The sequence below is a fragment of the Danio rerio genome, chromosome 3, assembly GCF_049306965.1.
Source record: "Danio rerio strain Tuebingen ecotype United States chromosome 3, GRCz12tu, whole genome shotgun sequence".
Lineage (NCBI taxonomy): Eukaryota > Metazoa > Chordata > Actinopteri > Cypriniformes > Danionidae > Danio > Danio rerio.
The window spans coordinates 42,746,076-42,760,056 of record NC_133178.1 but is presented as its reverse complement, the minus strand read 5'-3'; the positions used below and the strand labels follow the sequence as shown (position 1 = coordinate 42,760,056).

The following is a 13,981-nucleotide window of genomic DNA, read 5'->3' as shown; positions in this document are numbered from 1 at the left end:
TCTGATTATACACGAGACTACCGGAACATGTTACGCTGCTATCAATCAATTCGGTGGGCGGGGGGACCGCACTCGTACGTCAAGTTGCAGTCAGTCTGAAAACCGCTCCAATTGGTCCAATTGGTTTTTATGTTGTTAAATTGAAAAACAAAAAGGACTCTGTGTGTTTATAACATCCCAATATGACCGCCTATACACTATACCTACACATATTTCTGTCCAAACAGCTTGAAAAGTAGAGTTTTCACCATGGGTGCCCTTTAAAAATATTAGGGATTTAAAAAGTCCTTGAATTTAGTGTCCATGAAAGAGTGGGAACCCTGTAAATATTTCCTTCAGCTTGATAATGCAGTGCTTTACTCAGAATAAAGCTAAAACATTTAGAAAGAAGTATATGGAAAATGTATTCATATTAATGAAATGCATTGACCTGCACACACACACACACACACACACACACACACACTTTATTTTCTAAAAGGACATAGAATTGTAGAAAAGATGCATGGAAACTAATCTGTAGCTGTGGAAGTAGACCCTTTTTCCAGTTATCCCTAATAATATATTATGTCATTATAATGATTTTGTCTAAATGATTGGTCACACTTTACAATAAGGATCTGTTAGTTAATGTAATTACTAACATGAACTGATAATGAATAATACTTGTACAGCATTCATTATTCATAGTTCAACATTTACTCATGCATTATTAACATCCACATTCATGCTTGTTATAGCATTAGTGAATGCAGCTGTCAGTGATCAACTGTGTTTTCACTTCTGATGTTAGCCAACATAAACAAACACTGTAGTAAATGCATTGTCCATTGTTTATTTATGTTAGTAAATGCATTAGCTAAAATGAACTAATACAACCTTATTATAAAGTGTTACCAAATGTTTTAGTATACTATGAGGTTGAACTATCAAAATGTACAATAATAAAATACAATACAATAATACAATATCTGCATTCTGTAAATATTAAAGGGTACAATAAACCAGCAATATTGTGAGATATCATTTTAAAAATTATTTAAAATGACTGCTTTATATGTTAACAATTTAAAAATGCCATTGTAATCTAATTACATTTTTTAAGTAATATTTGTTTTATTATCAGTGTCATGCTACTTAACTTTATCATTCTTCAATTAATAGGAAGCTTATTAGATTGTTCATTTGAATAGAAATATTTTTTAGCTTTAGAAATGCCTTTGCTGTCACTATTAAATTAAATATCTCCACTGAATTCATTCATTTTATTTTAAAAATCTCATTCCAAACTTTTAAACAGTATTGTATATTAGATTAGATTAGATTAAACTTTTAATGTCATTACACATGTACAAGTACAAGGCAACAAAGTGCAGTTTAGGTCTAACCAGGAGTGCAATAGCAGCAAGTGCAGGATATATAGTGCTCTGCATTTTATATTTTAATAGGAAGCTTTACAATATTATATTTGTGCATACATTAGATTAGTCAGTACTAAAGCCAAATCTGGAGCTTATCTAACAAAATAACTTACGATTACAGTCCAAAAACTAGTACAGCCAAATTTATATGTTAAAGAAAAATATTAAATACAAATGTTAAAAAAAGGAAAAATCAAATTGAAAAATTAGTTGAAATTTTGTAGGTTGTATATTATTTTTGCAATATTTTGCTTGACTTTAAGTGTGTTATCTTTCAATTTCTAAATATGCTTGGTGACTAAGATATTATTTTCATAAATATATCTGTTTAATAAATCTGTTTTGTTTAAATGCACCAAAATACATTGCCCATATTCACAGAGAAATGGATCGAAATATTGATTTTCAAAATAAGTACAATTATGCTGAACACTGTAGGTATAAGTTATAGTGCAATTATAAAAACACTAAGGGTGATATTTACAGATACGTGTACTATAAACATTATATAGAGGTTGTATTAACTGTGAACAGAGATTTACAATTAGATGAATATATGTACAGGCTGCTATAAACAATCAGTGGTATGCAGATAGATATGAACATAATTACACTTGTATTTGTGCAGAGGATATTTAAATTCAAGATGAATTAGTGCAATTTTAGAGTAAAACTGTAAACTAGCAATATCATTGCAATAAAAATGACTTCTTTTATGTCTGCGTATTTTAAAATGTAATTCAATACAAACATACTATTATGAATATTGTGCTATTTCAAATTGATGGATTTTCTGCAATAGAAATCATTTGTATCATTAACTCAGTTTTATTGAATTTAATTCACTTGTGCTGTATAAAAATATTGATCTCAAAATATCAATAAAAGCTTTTGAATGATAGTGTATTTAAAAATACCCATAAAAGCATAATTATAATATTTAAATATTGTATATTTCATGTTTAAAAACTCATAAACCCTCAAAATCTGTCAAATAAATGTGTTATTCTCTGATTTCGTGTTCCTTTTAAAAAGAAATGTCTCTTTAAATATGTAAACTTCTACAGCTTACGTCTTCAAATGCTCAGTTTATACCGTATTTTGTACTGCTAAACAACAAGAAGCACCTACTCCTAAGAGCATATAATGTCTCTCTACAGTAGATGAATATATGTACAGGTTGCTATTAATAATCAGAGGTATGCAGATAGATATGAACATAATTACACTCGTACAGTATATGTGCAGTGGATATGTACATTTAAGATGAATTAGTGCAATTTTAGAATAAAACTGTAATTAGCAATATCATTATGACTTCTTTTATGTCTCTGTATCTTAAAATGTAACGTAAAACAAGCGTCAAATAATTATTAATATTGTGCTACTTAAAATTGATGAATTCTCTGCTTAATAGAAAGTTTGACATAATCAGTTGTAAAATAACTCACTTTTAATTAATTTAATTCACTTGTGCTATAAAAAAAATTGATTTCAATGTTTAGAAAATGTCAATAAAAGCTTTTGAATGATAGTGTATTTAAAAATACCCATAATAGCATGATTATAATATTTAAATATTGTATATTTCATGTTTAAAAACTTATAAACCCTCAAAATCCCTTAAAAAAATGTGCTATTTTCTCGTTTACCCTCATTCGTGTTCCTTTTGAAAGAAATGTCTCTTTAAATATGTAATCTTCTACAGCTTCCGTGTTCAAATGCTCAGTTTCTACCATATTTTCTACTGCTAAACAACAAGAAGCACTCACTCCTAAGAGTATATAATGTATCTCTCCCTCCCTGAGTCCAGAAACCCCCACCTGAGTCACCCCACCAACCCAAGCGCAGGGTGCTGAGGGGCCACTGAGACTAATGGCCAGCTGCTATTTTGCAGTGACTTTCTTTTCTCACTAGTCACATGGCTGTTCTTGAACGCGCGGCGTGCGGAATCGAAACTGTCTTTTCAATGAGAGTCCACCACTAGCCCACGCAAGCCCCAAAGACAGCACGATGTGAAGTCCCGCAAACAAGACAAAGTGTGTGTGGTAAATTTGTTTGAGAGTGGCGGCGCCAATGCAAATGCAAGTGGCAGGCAATACCAAGGATCCTCGCCAGAATGGAAAATCGGTCATTGTGGGAAGGGTTTGCTGGGTCTGACCCTGGCTGCTACTAGACAAGCAAGTGTGAAATCCGTATGAAAGGTAAGCAGCTGATAACATTACCCAACAAAGGCAATATCATCTTCTTGGTTCTCGACGTTTTCCTTTCCAGCACTCTCATATCTGCCTACGCCGATTTTCTCCATCTCGTCTCGCTGCGTATATGTGTATTTCACCGTGGTCAGTCTGTTGTTGTTTGCTTGTGGTGAATGAAATGCTCCCAAACATCAAACAGCAGTGGCGTTGAGCGCTGTTTGAAAAGGACCGCTACTCTGTGGTCTTTGTGCTTCCCTTTTCATCCCGCTCAGAATGGGCAGCATATCAAACAGTTTTGTTTTCCTTTCAGAGCTCATTGCGTTTGGCTGTAATCGTCACACTTTTTCGGCCGATGATATCCAGTTGCTTTTCTGATGTTTACTTTGCAATTAGGAGCACATCACTCATGCCTGTGGGGTCTGTTGCCATAGTTACAATAGGGTTCCGAGGTCTATCATCTGGTCCTCGCGTCCACCAATCAGGTTGCAGAGCTGAAGCTGCAACATAAAGTAAAGATGCACATCTTTCAGCAACACAGTTGTAAGAAAACAGAAAGAGATTCATGAGTAAAAGAAAGTACTCCGGGGTGGCAAGTAGGCGACTGCGCCCAGTCATGGCGGACGGCAGAAATCACAGCGGAGGAGACACCCAGCAGGAGAGGCAGGTGAGAGCATCAACCATTTTGAGACTTAACTCACATTATTGTTCTTGGAGTCTTCTCCGTGAAATGTGCTGGTCAACGAGATTAGCATTAGCAGTGCCAATAAACGGCCGAAGAATGGACTGTGAACGTCAGGCAAATGAAAGCGAGAAAAAAACGCCGCAGTTTTCAATATGATTCTTGAAGCCTCTTCACATCCATTTCTTTTTCTTCCCAAAGCGCGATCAAAGAACTCCAGCTGGGCTGTTGTTTGCTTCTGGTATCTATTTTTCCGTTAATTTGCGAATGGGAGGATTCGTCGCGTAAACTTAATTCGATTGCTCCTAGTATGCATATGTCCATGTCTTTGTGTTTTCATGTGTGTGTGTGTGTCTCTCTCAGTGTATGAAATTGGCCTAGATTAATCATAGCACTCCAAATCTCATTACTTGGAACATCTGAGGGAACGCTGTCTTTAAAGGGCTCTTTGGAGGGGGCTTTCAAATCGGGCCTTCATCAGATCAAAGGCCTCAGATCTGGGATGAATATTTGTCCTCGGCGGATATGTCTCGAGATAATCAAGCATGGTCAGAGGATCCACCATTGGGTGAAGCACAGCAGCGAGGGCTCCATGTCCTCGCCGATTCCCGACCGAGCCGTCTGAGAGCCTGTCGATATCCAGCGAATGATGTCAAAATAGCGCACCAAAGGGGGGCTGGGTGGAAAGCAAGAGGATAAAGAAAGATGGAGGGGAGGACCATCGCCAACTAAAGCCAGTTGTGCTTAAAGATGGCGGCCGGGGATGCCGCAGACTGCGTAGCACGAGACCAGATCCGTTGAGGCAATCGGGATAGTCTACGGTGAAGTTGAGGTAACTGTGAAGGCGGCATGTGCATCGATTGTGTAACGTTGATAATGGCGGCGGTACGCCGAGCGTTATTTGCCACTCTTTCCTACTGTTTTTATTGTTTACATCTCTCCCGGCCCTCTTGCTTTCAAAGCTTCAATTGTTGCGACCGCTTGCTGTGCATTTCAAGCTCGTAGCATCGGCTCGCCATTTGTTAGCGAGCAAAATCTTTCGCCTATTATTAGCGGTCATTAGCGGCGCATTGTTTGCCGATGAATTGTAGCGAGCCGCATGTTTTCCTATGGAAACATTAATCAGTAGTTAGACAAACCTCAAGCAACAACCTGTTTAATCCTGTGTGGCTAATCCACCCTTGGCCTTGTTAGTCACGATTTATTCAGCTATGACAAAAGATATCAGCAGGACTCCAGAGGACATTCTGACAGTCTTTAGATAGCACCTTTCTCCCAAGACTTGGGAGCGCTAAAAAGAGCAGCTTATCAATACACCAAAGACATTTTCCCTTTCTGATGTCCCAATCATTCAAATATAAATCAGCTTTTCTCCAACCGGACCCTCGTCGCCTTTGTTTCGCAGTACTCCTATAGCCTAACCATTCCAGGCATGTGCGTCTTTGTCTATTGTCAGTTGTATCTCGAAAATCTCAGTTTTTCTCCCCCTCATAATTCAAAGCCTTATTATGCCACTTTTTTTTTTACAGAAGTGCTAAAAGCAGCCTTGAAGTAACTTATTTGAAGGAATAATTATCTTTTGTAGAAATGAGAAGAGCAGCACTCAGCTTTAACATCTAAATGGGCTATTGTCAACTGATCAGGCTCCTCAAAAGATAAGCCTATTTCAAGCAAAGCCTACGAGGAGGGGTAAATTTGCACTGGCAGCTGTAACAAAAACCAACACAGAGGAATGCCGGCCAGAAACGGGGTTTCTTTCTCCCGTCAAGAGGACTTATATCATGACATTAGGGTAATCTGTCATTATTAGCACTCCTAAGGTTTGCTGTTAGTTGCACCAACTTTCCATTGCGAATAACATGTTAAAGTTATCATTTAGACCAATCGAACATCTGTCTGGTTTCTAGAAAGCAAATCTATTCGTTTTGCCCAAGAAAATGAACAAGTAAATAATCAAATAAAATAAATAAGTTGTTTTAATATTTCATGTTATGCCACATGGCAATGGAATATTTCACCCACGTTTGGCATTTGTTTTCTTCATAAAAGTTTTATTGAACCATTAAATATGATTTCTTATGCTTTCTGTGTATACAATATGATTAAAGTTGTTTTCATTTGATGTTAACACCAAAATGGGATGAGGAAAACACAATTAATTTCTAAATGAATTCAATGTAAATATCTGTCAAACTTGCATTGTCTTTGTGGATCTTACTGCATTAAAGTTGTTAGCTGTGTGATGAAAAACTAAATGAAATGTTATTTTCTTAACAAGATAAAAGTCTCTCAATACTAATAGGTTTGCTTTCTATAATCAGACAGATGTTCGATTAGTCTAAATGATAACTTTAACTCTGTTATTGTAATGAAAACTTGATGCAAGAATCATTTGATGACACACTAAAAGGATCACGGCAGCTCCAAAATACTAACTTAATGTCATTTCAGATCTTTGTACTGTGCCAGAATCTTTTAATCAACAGTTTTCCTCATTTTTCAGACAATAAAATGAATATATAAATAATCAAATCAAATAAATAGTTAAGTAAGTTGCTTTAATTTTTCATGTTTTGCAGCATTTCAATGGAACATTATTTCACCCACGTTTAGCATTTGTTTTCTTCATAAAAGTTGGCTGAACTTTTAAATATTAAAGTAGATTTTGGAGGGATTTAATATGCTTATATCTGCGTATACAATATGACTTGAGTTGTTTTAATTTGATGCTAACACTAAAATGGGATGTCTCGACTTTGACGCATCTTCATTAAACATCAAATACAAACACATTTTACAAGACAACACAATTCATTTCAGTTAATTTAATGTTACTGAGTAACTGTTGCAATTTCTGAGTGAAAATTCTCTTTTTGTATGCTACTGCATTGAAGTGTTTAGTTGTGTGATGAAAAACTAAATGAAATGTGATTTTTTTTTTTTAGCAAGATAAAAGTCTTTCAATACTGTTGGTTCAAAAGATTCTGGCACAGTACAAAGATCTGAAATGACATTTAGTTGTTGTTTTAGAGCTACCGTGATCCTTTTAATGTGTCATCAAATGATTCTTGCACCAAGTTTTCATTGCAATTAACAGAATTACAGTTATAATTTAGACTAATTAAACCTTTGTCTAAGTTTTAGAAAGCCAACTAATTAGTATTGAGAGACTTTTATCTTGGTAAGAAAATCACATTTCATTTAGTTTTTCATCACACAACTATCAACTTCAATGCAGTAGCATGCAAAAAGAATTTTCACTCAGAAAATGCAAGTTTGACAGATATTTACATTGAATTAATTGTTAAATGAATCATGTTTTCTTCAACCCATTTTCAAATCAACATCCCATTTTGGTGTTAACATCAAATTAAAACAACTTAAGTCATATTGTATACACAGGAAGCATATTAAATCATATGCTTCAATCAGCTTATATAAAGAAAACAAATGCTATGAGTGGGTGAAATCATGTTCCGTTTCCATGTGGCATTACATGAAAAATGAAAGCAACTTACTTTATTATTCATTCGTTCATTTTCTTTTTGCTTTAGTCTCTTTATTAGTCTGGGGTTGCCACAGCGGAATGAACCGCCAACTTATCTAGCACATGTTTCACGCAGTGGATGCCCTTCCAGCTGCAACCCACCTATGGGAAACATCCATACACACTTATACACTACAGACAATTTAGCCTACCTAATTCACCTGTACCTTGTCTTTGGACTGTGGGGGAAACCAGAGAACCCGGAAACCCACATAAACTCTGGCAGAACATGCAAACTCCACACAGAAACGCCAACTGACCCAGCCAGACGTTCGAACTAATGACCTTCTTGCTGTGAGGTGTCAGCACTACCTACTGTGCCACCAGATCGCTCCTTGCTTTATTATTTAAGAATTTATTTTATTTGATTGTTAATTTATTTATTGTCTTGACTGAAAATGGGAAAAACTGTTGGTTCAAAAGATTCACAGTAGAAAGATCTAAAATGACATCTAGTTAGTGTTTTGGAGCTGCCGTGATCCTTTTAGTGTCATCAAATGATTCTTGCAACAAGTTTTAATGGCAAAACGTTTTTATAAACAAATTATTGCTACTGAATGATTTTTCTGTAAAATCTTGTGTAAATCATTACATGTAATCTTTTGCTCTGAAAAAAAAAAACAAGTGAAACAGGACCATTCTAATTATACATTCATTGTTTTGATCATTGAAAACCCATTTCAGCTCTACATACAGTCTGCTGCAATCAGAAATTCTTGAGTCTCAAATTGATTCATAGCTAAAGGAACACCTGCTGAATGCAATCCTATTCTGCAAATCCTCATTCAACTAACATGGCTGTCGTCGCCTTTTTATTGAAGGCTTGAGCTGCATATTAGTCTGTCACAGCCACTGAATAGGTAAAGCCGAGGCAGAGCGCAAGACTAGGTGACGTGCAGCGTCAGAGAGACTGAAATGTCTATTGTGTCACAGTCATTGCTGCCATCAAATCAATGCAAATGAATTGTGTATTTATTTAGTTGCATCGTTATTAAATGACAAGCTGAAATGAATCGATCTATTAAACATCACTTTAAAATCTTAATTGGTTTGATAATACGTTTGGTAAAGATGTTTTGTAAACTATACACAATTTGTAAAGCAGATGAGTTCAACTGGAAAATGGGCATTTGAGCCCATTTTTGTTTTTGGCTCAGTTCCTTTATTAATCTGGGGTTGCAACAGTGGAATAAACCACCAACTTAACCAGCATACACTCAAAAAATTATATGTTTTTGCTTGTTCAGACTACTTAATTAAAATGAGCTGAAACTGCACACTTCTTGAGATTTCATTGGGACAGCTTAATTTTTTTATGTTCAATCCACATAAATTTGTTAAAAGTGTTAGCTAACTTAATCAATTTGCATTGGGACAACATGAATGAATTGTGTGGAACCCTGCATTTTTTACATTACAATTATTTACGCAGCGGATGTCCTTCCAGCTGCAACCCATCACTGGGAAAAGCCTTTAAACAGAAACAATGTCATGCAGCTTTAATTTTTTTATTCATGTTTTAGAAAGTGTCTTGTTTGTTTGTTTGTTTGTTTGTTTTCCTGAGTAAAATATAAGTATCATTTACCATGATTTACAGAAGAAACTAACATATGCCGTACACCAAAAATGTATTGTTGGTAAATATTTGGAACATTTATTTTATTTTATTTATTGTTTAGGGATCATAGTGCAGCCTCACAAATACTTAATAATATTAATCAAATTCTTTAAAATTTGATTAAAACACCACTTTCCTTTAAACACATTTTCAGTGGTTTAATCTCTTGATTAAACTGAAAACTCTAAAAACAATAAAGAGTTTTTAAAAACAATTAACCCTCTATACCACACGCATTATGATAGATATCTTTTGTCAGAATGGCTTAATTTGTAGAGCTGTAAAAAAAAATTGGGAATTGTTTTTTAAAGGTATTTTATGTTGCCATATGGCAACAACGTCCAACAGTGGACCTAACTTAGAAATTTCTAATCTAGGATCATCCATATAATTAATAATTTTATTGTTTGTTTTGATTTAATCGGAGTTGGAGTATTATAAGCTTTAATACATAATTTATAAATGACACCTAAAACACACTTTCCAGCAACTGTTATTCCAACAGCTTTCATTTATTCCATTCGTTTTTGCTGAAAATAATCATAATATTGTATTATCATGTATACAACATACAGTAAATATAAATATTTCCTCCAGTAAATATTACAACAAATAAATAACAAGTCTAGTATATCCAGATGCATCAGAATAAAGGAGCTACTAGCCAACAATGTTTATATATTATATTATATTATATTATATTATATTATATTATATTATATTATATTATATTATATTATATTATATTATATTATATTATATCATATTATATTATATTATATTATATTATATTATATTATATTATATTATATTAGATACTAAACTACGCCTGTCTTATCTGCCTCTGAGCTAACATACCTGAACTGTCTCCATCACTGCTCATATCAAATGTCCAAACTGCATCATTCTCATGGTTACTGAAACCCATCCTCACTTTCATCTGCAGGAAGAGCCAGTTCTGTCCTTTTCCTCTTTCACTTACCATAAAACATCGTGGTGCTCGCTAATACACTGTATTCATATCTATTCAAAAGTAGAATTATACCATTATCCACATTTCAAATGCCATTAATATATAACTAATCAACATTATATGACTAGCATTCATGTTGTGATTGTTACAGCTCAAAAGTCAACAGCTGACTTTGCTATAGCTAGCTTAACTATACTGCAATGTTGCACGTTCCACTATTGCACAGTGTTGTCATTTGGCAACACATTAATTTGATCGATTTACAGACAACTAATTCTGAGTACAGACTGCATGATTTTCAAAGTAATCGTGTCACAGATGTGTTCACACTGCATGATTATCTGGGCTAGCGTTTTGTCGCTGCTTTGTTTACACTGCAAGATGGATTGGCGACAGGGACTTTGACAATGCATGACTTTACAATAGGAAGAATCGCTGACAGCTTCCTCCAAAGTACGTCTCACAATCAAAAACACATAGTATATCTTTTGTTAATTGCTACATAATGAGAAAGAAGCCTTTAATGGGGTAGAAAATGTACATATTTTCTCACCTGGGTTTGAAATAAACTGAAAATGAGCACTTTTAACTTCTCCCCCAACCTCCCGCTGGCCTGCAGATACTCATACTAGTGGATGCTGCTCTCTCATTGGCTGTAGGTGATCAAAACTCATTTCACACGGCATGATTTGAATCGCCAACAGCTCCAAGCATGCCAAATATCTGATGGGTATCTGCGACTCATCTGTGATTCTTTCAGATCTTGTCTTTGATAGTTCACATTGTGTGATTGTTACTCTAGTGAAAGAGCACCGATTTGCCTGTGATTTCAGGCATTTGTCTGCGTTTTTTTTTTTTTAAACCTATCTGCGAGTCTAAATCGGGGCTAAAATCAAGCAGTACGAACTCAGCATAATTTGATAAAAACTTTTGTAATGAGTTGTGAGTATGTCATCATAACCTACTGGAGGTGATGTTTCAGATTTTTTGTGAATCTGACATAATTTGATTCTTTGTTTTTATTGACGTTTTCATTTGCATTCAGCAACTACTCACAATAAACGCCAGTCTGTCAGAAATCGCGCCACAGAAAAACGCACATCATGTGACTTAACCAAAGCACATCATTGGCTAAACTAAGCTCATCTCTTTCCAACAACAATGTTGGTGGCAGTGGAATCAACGGTGGCAAAAGAAACAGTGGCAGAGAAATCAACATTAATATCATGTTGCCATAAAGCAACACCAGCGGTAGAGGGTTAAAATATAATACAATAGATAATATACAATAATCTTCAATTTGTTCAAAACATAAAGTAATACAATTTAAAGTAGCACACAGATTGCATTAACCCAAAGTGAAATTAGACAAATTTAAACCACATATAGACCCTAATTGCAGCATATGTTGACCAAGCTACACCGTCTCATATGTTTTGGTTTTGTTTAAAATGAAAGAACTTCTGGCAGCTAATATTTTTATTCTTTTAGACACATTAAATACTTACATAGAACCACAGTATTATTATTTAGTATTACACCACAGTCCTTATGTTTTAATAAAAGTAAGGAAAGTGTTATTGCCTTTGTTATGCTTTTAGCCAGAAGGTTAATATTGCTGATTTGGCAGGAAAAGTCTCCAAACTTTAAGCGGTGGCTTGTGGACCTTTTACATCACTTGATTGTAGTAAAAAAAATACAATATACTGAGGTTGTACTGATATGTTTTATTTAACCTGGCAACTTGTATTAGATCACATAAAAAAGATGGAGCCCTCAGTTATTTTAGAAGAGAAGAACTTTCCCTTATTCTCTTATTTCTTTTTATTCCTTTTTTTTAATCCCTATATATTTGTTTTATTAGTATTATAATTTATTTGTATTCTATATAATAATATGCATATATATGTTGTAGAACCTAAATGTATATGTGATGGGTTTTGTTTGTTTGTTGTCTAAACAAAAGGAAAAGTTAACAACTGCTGCATGTTTCAAATCTAATATGTTTAATAAAAACACTTTTTAGAAAAAAAAATCTAAATATAATTAAATACAGTTAAATATACTCACTAATTATTTTAGACATTTTAATAAATACTGTTCAGAATAAGTTTATTGTTCCAGTTTACATAAATCTTATCAAAAGTAACTCAAAACATGTTTTGTCCATTTCATTTTCACAAAAGCCCTTTTAACACATTAAAGTCCCTTAAAATTTAATTTGATATGTACACCATCCTCTATTTTGATATATAAATGGAGATTCCCATCATAGAAAATTGCAACTGACTGTAAAGATTAACTAAATATTCATTATTCAACAGATGAATGAGAAAGCAGATGCATTCGTCCAGTGTTATTTATGTATTTATTCATCCTCCCACCGTTTCCAATTAAATAAGCTAGTCAAAACTCCCCTTTCTGAGGCTGCATTAGTTTTGGGTATTGATTGGCTGTCCTCAGACGAAGCATTCCTTCTGTGGTGCTATACAGCGGGGGTCCCGGGCGCATACCCGCTCATCTGCTCCTGCGCTTGATACTGGCGAATCCGAGCAGATGGGGTGGTCACAAACAATAGGTTCATGGAAGAGCGCCGTGGGCTTGACTTAGCTTATCCTGCTTAGCCCACCAGATGTGCGATGCTGCGAAGGGATGGAAGCTGCCACATGTTTTAGTTCGGGGTGGTTTAAAAAATGAAAACGAATGACCTCGGGCCACAAACTTATCTATTTCCTGCCACGTTTAATGTCATGCTTCATTTCTATATTGGGTATTTCTGCATTCCTCAGTGATGATTTGAACATGGCTGTTAATGTATGCCTGTAAGCTGAAATGTGCAGCGTAAACATGTGCTTTTGCAATTTTGACAGTCAAAGTTGAGGTCCTGTTTGTGACCATTTGGACAAAAATACAATTGTTTTGGAGTGTATTTGTAAAACTCTGCTTGGCATGTTGTTTGTTAATATTTGAAAGACATCTCTTTACTTTCAGAACACTAGATAACATGGAGTGATTTCTTATTATGTTAATGGTATCTCTCTTATGTTTAAAATGCAACAAGTTGACTTTATCATTTACTCACACTTAAATACTTCTAAAGTTGAATTTTCATTTTCTTGTTGAATGCAAAACAAGATCAGGGCTCAACAATAAGGACTGCCCGATGGCCCGGGGGCCAATGTGCGAGATGCTCTGGACAATCAGAATCATTCGCAGTTCAGAATGATTCACAGAATCATTAATTTTCCATGTGACTATTTGTCAATTGCGCGTCTTATGCCGAGTTCAGACTGCATGATTTTCAAACTAGTCAGATGTTTTCACACTGCATGACTATCTGGGCTAGCTTCGTCGCTGCTTTGTTTACACTGCAAGATGGTTCGGCGACATGGACATTCACATTGCAGGACTTTACTATAGGGAGAATTGCCGACAACTTCGTCCAAACTACGTCTCACAGCCAAAAACATGTAGTATATCTTTTGATATTAACTACATAATGAGAAAGAAGCCTTTAATGGGGTAGAACATGTACATGTTTGCTC

The 13,981-nt window shown here is 34.9% G+C and overlaps 1 protein-coding gene and 1 long non-coding RNA gene across 5 annotated transcripts in view; one reads left to right on the top strand and one right to left on the bottom strand.

Annotated features, from left to right (window-relative positions):
- Positions 1-2,607: 2,607 nt before the first annotated feature.
- LOC141381267 (uncharacterized) lies at positions 2,608-5,044 on the bottom strand. Its single transcript, XR_012401176.1, has 2 exons — positions 4,318-5,044; positions 2,608-4,116 (listed from the first exon to the last, which is right to left on the bottom strand). It is a non-coding gene; the product is annotated as an uncharacterized lncRNA (long non-coding RNA).
- axin1 (axin 1) overlaps positions 3,337-13,981 on the top strand; it is a 107,968-nt gene continuing 97,323 nt past the window's right edge. For 2 of the 4 annotated variants that reach the window (XM_073943489.1, XM_021471209.3), the window contains exon 1: positions 3,337-3,625. The gene's annotated coding sequence lies outside the window, so the exon portion shown is untranslated. Of the gene's footprint in view, positions 3,626-4,146; positions 4,284-13,981 lie in introns of those variants that run through there. The other 2 variants (XM_073943488.1, XM_021471207.3) reach the window with 1 other exon arrangement.